Raw genomic sequence first — 10846 nt, 5'->3', positions numbered from 1 at the left:
TTTGTTCAGAGCTTTTTGGAGTGTGAAGTTATTTACTTTACTCTGGCACTATGATCAAATCACGTCGAGTCGAAGGTTTATACTACCTGTCCCGTCGGTTTTAACCGTCTGCGGAATTCGCTCTTTTTACGTCTGGAATGGCGAAACCCACCGAAAATTTGGTGCCAATTCCGAGATTCCAATACAAAACCGTAGATAGTATAGAGAACCCATTTCGTAGGTGCCAGCATCCTAAGATTCCGACCGATATTTTGCAAAATCTTGAAATTTAGGTTTTTAGTATCAAGGATTCTTGATTTAGCTTCTGTACAAAGTAATCGATCCAAAAATTTTGAAGACTTTGGATGTTCTTGACCTTTTTTTGACTTGTTGAGCATAAGAATGTTCTTAACATGCTCTTATTTTTGTGCATTTTTGGACCTACCCCGGTGGGGTGGAGGTCCTATAAATTAACCCGTGTTCGTTAGTTAGTTAGTTAGTTCGTTCGTTCGTTAGTTACCAACTTTTCTCGAGATTGGCTCATTCAATTTTTCTGATTTTTTGCACAAAGGTGCATTACTATAAACCCTCGAATGTGACGGAGCCCGATTTTCGAAAAAAAAAATTTTCCGGCCGGTAGAACCGGAAATGTCCCGAAAAAAGTGGTTTTTTGATATTTTCTCGAGATTTTATCATTAGTTTTTTGCGATTTTTTGCACATAGATGCACATTAGTACTGCCGAAAAGGTGTCGAAAACCATTTGCCGAAAAATTTTTTTTTGTTCACCGTTAAACATCGATGCGTTTCTTAATTGCTTTCTCCGTTCCAATAGATATATAAATCGAAATTTAAAATTATACATTACTTCCATTAAATTCTAATTATTCGTTTTATAAATAGGTAGGTCCATTAAAGTATTACTTGTTTCCTAAGAAAATAGGCGTTTTAGAATCGAAAAAGCCTTAAAATGTTTTTAACTTCTTAATATTTAGGCCATTGAAGCAGTTTCTTCTTATATAGTTTGTTCTTGTAATTAAGAAAAATAATTGAAACAAACCTTACTTTGCTATCTCAATAATTACTTAGTTAAAACGCGAGTAGAAACCAACCTTTCAAAAACAATGAAAGGAGATTGCGTGCGGTATTTTGTTGTGAAAAAGTCATAAAGGAATTCCTGTCACTATTAACGACTGAATATTGACACTGCAATAAAAATTTTTTGATGACTTTTGCACATTTTTCCTTAATTTTTGTTTCTTGCAAAATTTAATCTCTTTGAAACATGATAAATTGTGCAATGTGACATAAACATATCTCGAATAAATTTTGTTGATAAAGAACGTCAAAAGATTTTGAAGTTTTCAGATGTTCTTAAGTTTTGAGCCTAAAAATGTTCTTAAAATGTATGTACCTATGTTTGACAAATTATGAGTATTTTCATGTTCTAAAGTCTACAAAGTCTCAAAATGGATGGTTCTTGAAATGTTCTTTAACTTTTGGCACTGGAGCCTTATGTTCTTATATATTTTGTTCTTACATAAAAACGTGTTTGCCAAAAGATGATATCGGCTTTAGCTTTCACTTATCCAACTATTTTTTAGTTTCGGTTGTGTAATTGTGCGATCAGTTCGATGTTTTTGTAATTTCTGAAAATTCCCATGCGAAAAAGTTTCAATTCACCTCATGTTCAAATCTTGAAAAAGTCTTACACATTACACATTTTCATTTTTTTTATAGCATCCTTTTTTTCAAACCCCCTTTCCATAATTTTGTTGGAAAACTCTTATGTAACAGCGTTTCGAAACCGAGAAAGGTGTTATACTTATGTGATGTAATTCATGAAAAGCTTCTTTGCTATCTGATGCTTTGTAGCTGTAACAATTTTGATTTGTTTCGGTTAATGAGATCTATCCGAACCAATCTTCTATATAGGGCTTGAAGCCATTTATTTCCTCCATAAGATGCGCAATGATACAGATGCCAAATCGAAAGTACAATCTACCGCTGTTACATCCAAAATTGTAGATTAAAGAAAGCGTCAAAAATGAGTTTCAAGTCTTAAGGTGTCTGTTTCTCCTGGGAACTAGGTCGAAGCATGTTGTGGATCAGGCTAATCTAATTTAGTAAAGAATAAAAAATCTGGCGTTTTTCATCGCCCCATGTCTTTCTTGTTCATGCTTTGAATTTTAAAACCTTACAAGATGCGTATATTTCGAGTTCCTTTTCTACTTATTCGTGTTAAAAATATCGGCTGGAATAAGAGCTTTCGGCTTTACTTCATTGGTTTCGATCACACGGATAATTTACTGATATTTTCGTTCCTACAATCAGTGCCGTAATAAATTGGCACTTTTGGCTAATTTACCATTTTTCGAAATTTCAAGTTCGAGCGCGAATGTCAATTTCACGCCTTCAACTTGATTTCATCGATTATTTCGATCTGGGAGAGATTTATTGGTTTCTAGGCTATATTTCAAGCCCTACTGCCTGGACCATTTTTGAACTTTTGGATCCTCAGATCCTAAGGTCCTAAGTCTTACGTCCAGCATTAAAACTCAGAGTTAAAATTCTACCCTTCGAACCTACTTTAGAGCACTTACAAATCGATTGTGGTTTCAAAACACCCCGGTGAATTTCCCTTTTGTGACAAGTATCACTGATTGTACTTGAAAACTGATACCATGTTTATTTGCTTTTTCACATTCCTGAAATTTGTAACTTTTAAGGACTTCTTGGTATTTAGAAAGATCAATGTTATTTGTTTTTCATGTACGTGAATGAATTCGTTTTACGCAATGCACTTTCGTAGTGACAATATTGTGTTTAAAAGTCGAAGAAATATTTGTCTTCTATATCCTACATACCTTTCCCTAATAGCGAGTTTATGTATTTGCACTTTTGATGATGGTAAAGTGGCTGAAGCGATTTGGAAAAACTCGCAGTTTCGACCGGCAAGACCGAGGACAGTAAAAGTGCTGATTTACCGTCGTCCTCAGTCAGACAGGATGTAGACAATTCAATACCTTACCGTCTCCGTCGCAGAAAAAAAAACACACATAAACTCTGTAATATGGGAAGGATAACTGAATTTCCCTAATATTTTTTTTTGATTCTTAATAAACTTTCGCAAAAATGAATTCAGAAAATTTCGCGATTGCTTCGGTTCGCCAAATTTACATTTACTAAAATTTAAACTAAGTCAAAAGACAAAAGTGTCAACAATTCAAGTTTGTAACAATTTTTTAAATATTTTCATTCACGTTGGTTATGCTGGCGAAAAAGATTTTTCTTGAATTTGCGAAAGTTTATGTCGTAAAATTCGCAATCTTTCCGCCTCGCGAAACTTTGTGCGCCTAAAGTAAGTTTTCTAAAGTGAAGATAAAAACGAATAAACGCCCTGGGCGTTTGTTATTTTTTTTGGTTTTTAGGAGAAACGTCTATTCCAGGGGGCGTTTAAAAGAAGGGGATGTTTATAAAATAATTTTTAACCAAAGTAACCTTTCTGCTTTTGTCGCTTTTTTGTTTTTTGAGCACAAATGATTGCAATTAAAAGTGTAAAAATAGGTTAAAATTTGTTTAAATATTAAAGTTTCCCTTCAAATGATCCTTCCTTAATAAACGCCTCTCCTAGAGGGAAGGCGTTTATTCGAAGAGGGCGTTTATTGAAAAAAATTTCTTTAAGGAGGGGCGTTTATTCGAGCGTTTAAAACACCCCCTTGTTTGACGTAATACGGTATTTGAAAGTTTACAATTTCACGTTCGTTCGGTAAGATTGTAAATAGTGAAAGATGAAACTACCATTCTCGTCATAACTCAATCAACCTTGATTCAATTAGAATGTCTTGCCAAAGTTTGACAGCGTTGGTCTTTACTGTGATGGAAATGAATCGGCCAAGATCAATTAAAAACTTTATTACTGTCACATTTTCCAAGAAAATGAAGTAGTTGGGGCTTAGAGTTGTTTAAGGTGTTATATGATAATATAACATATATATAATATCATCTTTTATGAAATTTTACAATTAGTTATGCTTGAGGCTTTACTACAGTTATTATACTGTAGCAGGTATTTCTTCTAAAAATGATCAGTACTGAAGCCTTCGGATGTTCTTAGATTTTTTAGCTTCAAGCCTATAAATGTTCTTAAAAACATATTCTTATTTTTACCATTTTATGGGTACTTTTGTCCATTTTTCTAAGAAAATAGGTGTTTTAGGGTCTGCAAAGCCTTAAAATGTTTTTAACTTGTTCTTAATAAATTCGAAGCCTTGTGTTCTTATATACTTTATTCTTACAAAAAAAACGTGTAGTTCTTGGAATGATATTAAAACATGCATTTATTACGGTCACTCGCTCTTTGACAAAAGGTTTTCTTCACTTTATTCTGACGAAAATACCTTGCAGCTAAACCGGCTGGCTGATAATCAGAATTCGTCAAACGACTTGACTTGCAAGTTTGTACTAAAGATCGTTGAAATATACTTTTTTTTATAAGCATACGGGAAAATCGGGTCGAGGCTCAGTATGTTTAGCTAAATCTCATTTTCAGCCTTAATTTATGCTTATTTATGCTTAGACTTTTTAAGTCGGAACATTGATTCGACTCAAAAGATTACATATTTTTGTAATTTGGTCTAAAAAAGCTAAAACAGCTTTAAAATTAAAAGTAACCCTAAAAAGGTCAGCGTTTTAGAAAAGCTGCACAATTTTTTTTGCATAAAGTTCAGCCAAAAGTAGACTCTAGTCTACCACTGTCCTGATATGAAACGGGAACACCTATGTAAAATAAAAACCTTTAAACATTGTTTGTGCCAACGTTTCGGTGATCGCACGGACTGTAAAATGATTGCGGTCTGTTGGCGTAGGCGAAGACGAAAGGTCAAAGTCTTCCTTCCGGACAGAAACATTAGAGCGTCATTTAATTGGAGAATGAAACGACGCAATACTAAAGCGCTTCGAAATTTATCAGACGGCAATACGGATAGAAACAGCATTACGGAACATTTTTACTTAGAAAATAACCATCTTCATCGTATAATAAAACACCTCAATACACCTTTTCGACCGTAGTCGCGTACCACTATTATTTAATTTACCCTAAACTTGATTCAATCCTTTTTTTACACTTTTGTCTATTGTCTTTAGGTGGGAAAAAAGACTGGGACGGTTTTAGGGTGGTAAAACAGACAAAAAATGCATGCGCGGCAATTGAGTGGCTACGGTCGAAAAGGTGTGTATAGTTAAAGATTACTTAAATCCTACGGCTAAGGTAGAACCCTTCAGCCTTAATTTTAAATGGGCTCATCGATAAGAAGACATTATCTGATGATTCGGTTTTTTCAACTAACTGATGTTTATTTTGTTGCATTTCTTAATGGAGTAAACATTGACCACAAAGTAGGTTTAGCGAACAGGAAAAGCCAATTACAGAGAATTTGTTTCTCATTAAGATTAGACTAATGATAATTATCCGTAGAAATGCTGAGATTTCATTTTTTCGAAATTTCCGATCTTAGATATAGTAGATTACAGAGATAACGCCCTCTTTTAAAAATGTCAAAAATTGGGCTGTTCCATTAAAAAAACCATATAAGGGGGTGGACAAACCTTTTCAAGTGAAAACAAATTTCTTGGAGAAAATGTGTAGATACCCCCTGGAAAATGGCAAAATCTCCTTGGAAAAATTATTTTCATATCTTAAAGTGAGGACGAACTAAAATCAGTCTTTCACCCCTTGGAAATTTTAGAATAACTTTTTACCTCCTTGGAAAAATGAAAAAATACAACAAATTTTTTATGAATTACCCTCTGGAAATGTTCGTCCATCCTCTGTATGGATATGAAATAGAATGGCCCAATATATAGAATAAAAATTCAAACAGTATACGTAAAATCTAATCTTTTCACATTTTGGTATATATTTACTCTACCTTTCTCAAATTTATCGATACAGCATGACTCTGATGTGTCGCCAGTACAAAGTACAATGCCTGGTAAACACTGTGATTTCCCTAGGAAAGTATCCCGGGATAGGGCCCGGTCCGATGATATCGGAGGGTTAGCTTCTCTTTTCTCTTATTCTCAAAATTTAGCAGCCCGGTTAAGCATCCCCGATTCAGGCGGAGACTTGGGTGGTTTGATTTGGAGACGACTCTCCAAATAAATTTTCTTTAATTCTTACTGGAATTTGACAAAAAGATTTTTTCCGATGGGGTAAAGCTAAGTAATCATCTTGAAAAATATTCATTTCTTCCAACAATTATCCATTTAACCCTTCGGAGTCTGTCGAATTTTGGGTAATGCACAATAAGCAAATTTTCTGTTTATCATCCTCTAAACAGAAGTGTCATTAAATATACAATTAGTTTGTTTCTGATTTAATTAAGTATGGCGCTTGAGAAAGTGTTTCAATTGCTTTTTGCCACAGTCGCAGTCTTTTCAGATCTTCAAAGAGGCCACACATATATCGTACCGCAGCGGGGAATTTTCTACTCGGTACTCGCGTATAAAGTGGTGAACCGTCGTTTTCAACCTCGTTCCCAGGGCCTGATTCTCACTTTTTTATAATTTTGATGGTCGTTTCGAATCGCCCTGGCAAAAAAGGATTGAGATTCGCTGACGTCAGCGAAAAAAAAGTTGAATTTCAACTATTTTTTCGCAAGCTTTCATTTTCTGGAAGATAATTTTTTCCTGCTGTTACCGTGGTTGCATTGACGTCACAGCTACTAAGAACCAATCAGAGAAGTAAATCGATCAAAACATTAGCTCATCGATGGAAGATGTGTATAAGTTTCTGTTCATGCATTTTTGGCCCTCCTCTAAAACGTTGAAAAAATGGCTGATGCCAATGGTAATGGAAAGATTGATAAGCCAGGCACCAGGCTGATAGAAATGGGAAGAAGGAAGCATACAGGTGATAGATGGTTCATATAAGAACAGAAGCAGCCACCGGGGCAAAAAGGCGAAATAGCTGTTCCGATTTGCCAGCCAGGAGAATATTTCTAAAAAGTTGACATATTTAGCTTCTTCGGAACAGCTCCAAATTTCCAGCTGAAAAAGTAAATTTTCTCTAGCAAAAGTCCCACATTCCTGGGAACAGCTCTACAAAAGAACTTTTTGCTTTGTTCCTTAAAATAGCTGTTCCGATTTGCCAGGAGCAACTTTGTAATTCCACAGGAACAGCTCTCTATTTCCAGCTGGAGATAAAATGGAAAGTTTTATTTCAAAGGAACAGCTCTCTATTTCCAGCTGAAAAAAATGGAAAATAGCTATTCCGAATTGCCAGGAGCAATTACGGTATTTGATGGGAACAGCTCTCTATTTCCAGCTGGAAAAAAAATAGAAAGCAGAAAAGAGATCGAATTTTCGCGGAACGAGGAGTGTTAAGATAGTCGTTTTTTTATACACCCCTGCCTCTGTGACCTAGTGGGATCCACCCCACTGGCCACCCCAGTGAATTTTTTTTCCAAAAATGGCTCATTTTTCAGCCCCACTGGACAAATCACTCACCCCACTGGAACGTTGTAGTAAAAAACACCCCATTGAAAATGATAAAAAGTTTACACATACCCCACTCGAAATGCCCTTATTTTAACGTACCTCAGTAGAATTTTTCTTTCAAAAAATCACCCCACTAGAATTTTCTCCTTCCCCTTCTTTAAAGGTGAAATATCCGAAAAGCCAAACAAAAATTGCTCACTTCGCTCGCCATCAAATGTTCCACTTAAATATATATACTGTATTTAACCCGACTTATATGGTCATTTTAAAACGAGGAAAGTGCCAAACGAGAGGGGTTGAAAATCAAAAAATTCTCTGTCAGCGCAAACCACGGTTGTACTTGACCCTTTCTTTCTTTAAAGCTAGGGGGGTTTCATGGTTGGCGGAGGAGCGGAATCGGCCCTTTTTCAGACGGAGTGGCGAATTTGGCGAAAAATTTAGACGGAATTACGGAATTTGGGTTCTCTGACGGAGACGAAAAATTAGACAATTAGAATAGAATGCTACTTTATTAAGGGCAGAAACTTTCGCATTTTTCGTGATTTTGATCCTTTTTCGCGAAAGTTTCTGCCATGCTAGGTAGAAAATTAAAACTGAAAAAAGTTTTTTTCACGAAAAATGAACTTTCCTATTTAGTTTTGCGCTGTTTGCTAAGTTTTTGCTTGTTTTATGAGTTTTTGTTACCAAAAAAACTAAATTTTATATGAATTCGCGAAAAATATATATTTGTAGCAAAGCCTTGAGCAGAAAGAAGCAAGAGGTGTAATTTTGAGCAGGATTGACATTGATCAAATGAATCCTGTGATGTTCAACCATATTTTGGAAAAGGGCGATTTTAGCCATACTGAATTGAAAATTTCTCCCGTCGGCGCAAATCATGGTTGCGTCTCCTCGTTCCCTTTTGAAAAGTATTCACACTAATTCACAATTAATGTCCATGGACCAGAGGGCATGGCCCTCATGTTTTTACCAAAAAAAGCTACCTGTACTTTTAAAATATTTATTTTATTTTTACATGAATTATTTTTCAAATTGAATTGAAAAGGGTTCCAAAATAACACTTTCAACCCTTTAAAATTCAAAAATTTTCTCCGTTGCCCAAGCATGGTGGGCTTTGTCAATTTACTCAAATATACCTCAACCGTCAAAACCGGGGCCTTGATGTGACCCACCAGTGTTGTCAAACAAATTTTGATATGCATAAGTTAAAAATACGTCATTTTCCTTATCGGAAACACCCGAAAAACTGGAACTTGACCCCTGTGTATTACTAAAATAGAAAAACAGAGGTTAAATTCCTTTCAGATTTTTCGGTTGTTTCTGATAGGAAAATATATATAATCTAGACATGAGAATGCTAAAAAACTGATTGTCAACCAAGCACACACGTATTTGTGGGCAAAAATTAAGTTTATATAACGGCATTTTATCCAATGGGTCTGTCTAAACGTGGTCTAAAACTAAATTCATCAAGAGAATATGAGCGTGAAAGCTAAATTTTTTAAGCATAATATGGCTTGAAATAAAAAAAAATTGGCGTGATCGGGAAAATCAAATTTTTCAGGCGTGACGGTGTGAAATCGAAAAAAAAAATTGGCGTGATGGCCGGGGGGTGGGGGGGGGGGGGGCTCAACAAAGAGAGGCAGAAACTTAAAAGAAATTCAAATGCCAAGCCAGGGTAAAAGTCTCCTACTTCCGGAAAGTTTACTATACTATACTTCATTCAGGACTATTTTCTTTAAATTCCATATTTTTTTCCAGACAGGTATCCCAATACGAGACTTTTCTAGACAGTCTGTCAATTCCAGACTGTTTGCTTTCCAGACATTTTGGGCAATCCTGTCTATAACGGTAGCCAGGGGGGTCTCCAGAAGTCCGACATTTTCTAGCTCGGACATCTAAAAATTCCGACAATGCAATCAAAGGTTCCGCCAATTTTCAAAAATAGATTTTGCCCGACAACGAGTGATGAAAAGAATTAGCGTTTCTGCAAAAAACTGTAGTAGCCTGTCTGAATAACCAGCCAGCAAAACCATGAGAATTGTTTATTTGATATCTTTGTTATTAAAGCAGGTGGAAGGTCATATCTGTCTGTTATACGTTTAAACGGCTTACCTCTAAAATCCCAGTCGAAATTTGAAAGTATTATTTGTTGCCGGTTGGAGAGGGTTCACCAATTGGTATAAAGTTAGGTGAAAAAAATTCAAAAATTCGAAGAGACTCCTGATTGCTGATTTCTTAGATACCTTAGTTTGGGGTTGACCGTTAGAAAAAAGACTCTAAAGATCGTGTGACTGTTCGGACAAGACAAACTTCCGCGCTGATTTCAATTTGTCTGGATTTGGCCTGTTTTGTTGTCGAACGAATGCACCCGTCTATACAATACACTCATTTTTTTTTATTAGCATACTGAAGCTCAAATTTCCAGAAAAATTAAGCATATGCAAGCATACCTTGAGGCTCAGCCGAAGAAATTTTTAGAATGTGCTCCCTTTTATAGTATAGCATGGATATACTTGAAAGCCTTAAAATGGTATCACTAGCTATAGCAGAACGGGCGGGCCACTGATAGCCACTGGTTATTATCGGTCGATATACCATAAGTGCCTTAACTCGTCGGTACTAGGTCCGGATCACTTGAGATTGCACCCAGACCTGCCCGGGGTGTGTCCGGATATTTTCCGGAAAACACTTTAAAGATTCGAAATCATATGGCAAGCATTCGAAAACAATAGAATGTCTTCATTTCTCTCAAAATTAAAGAGAGGGGAACATGCACGAAAATTTCAGGCGAAATTTACCGTATGCTTATAAAAAAAGAGTGTATTCATGAGGAAATTGGTCAAAAAATATGCTAAGAATTTCACCATAATTGAACGGGCAAAAAAAACAGACAGAATTTAACAGGCAGTTTCTGATTTTTTATACGCACTAAATTTGTTCACAAGTATTTCGCAATCTATTTAGATAAAAGTACAACAAGTTGATATTTTAAACGAACCAATTTCGGCAAATTTAGCAAATTCAAACGCAAAATAACTCAAAATTAGTTCTTTTCAAAATTTAATTAATTGCTACTATGACAAAATTAGTTTCTCGCCAAAATTAACTTTTTCTATAATCAAAGAAATTCATTACTAACTTTTACCAAAACCCACTTTTAGGCAAAAATACACTGAGAGAAAAAAAGAAGAGCAAATCAGTTTTCAAAAAACAGTGAAAGGGTGACTTTTCTAGTTAGGAAAGAATTAAGGAGCCGTATTAACAACATAATATCCTAAAATTACTCTCGGGTACCTAATAGCCGGGGGGTTTGGAATAAGCAGGGTGGTTGGAAAAAATCTCAAAATTCAATAAGCGGGGGGG

General features: G+C 35.5%; 1 long non-coding RNA gene across 1 annotated transcript in view; it reads right to left on the bottom strand.

Moving 5' to 3' along the window:
- The window catches only part of LOC136799314 (uncharacterized), a 159651-nt gene that overhangs the window by 79983 nt on the left and 68822 nt on the right, over positions 1-10846 (bottom strand). The window lies entirely within an intron of this gene.

The sequence above is a fragment of the Clytia hemisphaerica genome, unplaced genomic scaffold, assembly GCF_902728285.1.
Source record: "Clytia hemisphaerica strain Z4C2 unplaced genomic scaffold, Clytia hemisphaerica genome assembly, whole genome shotgun sequence".
Taxonomy (NCBI): Eukaryota; Metazoa; Cnidaria; class Hydrozoa; order Leptothecata; family Clytiidae; genus Clytia; species Clytia hemisphaerica.
This window is presented reverse-complemented; position numbering and strand designations above follow the sequence as displayed.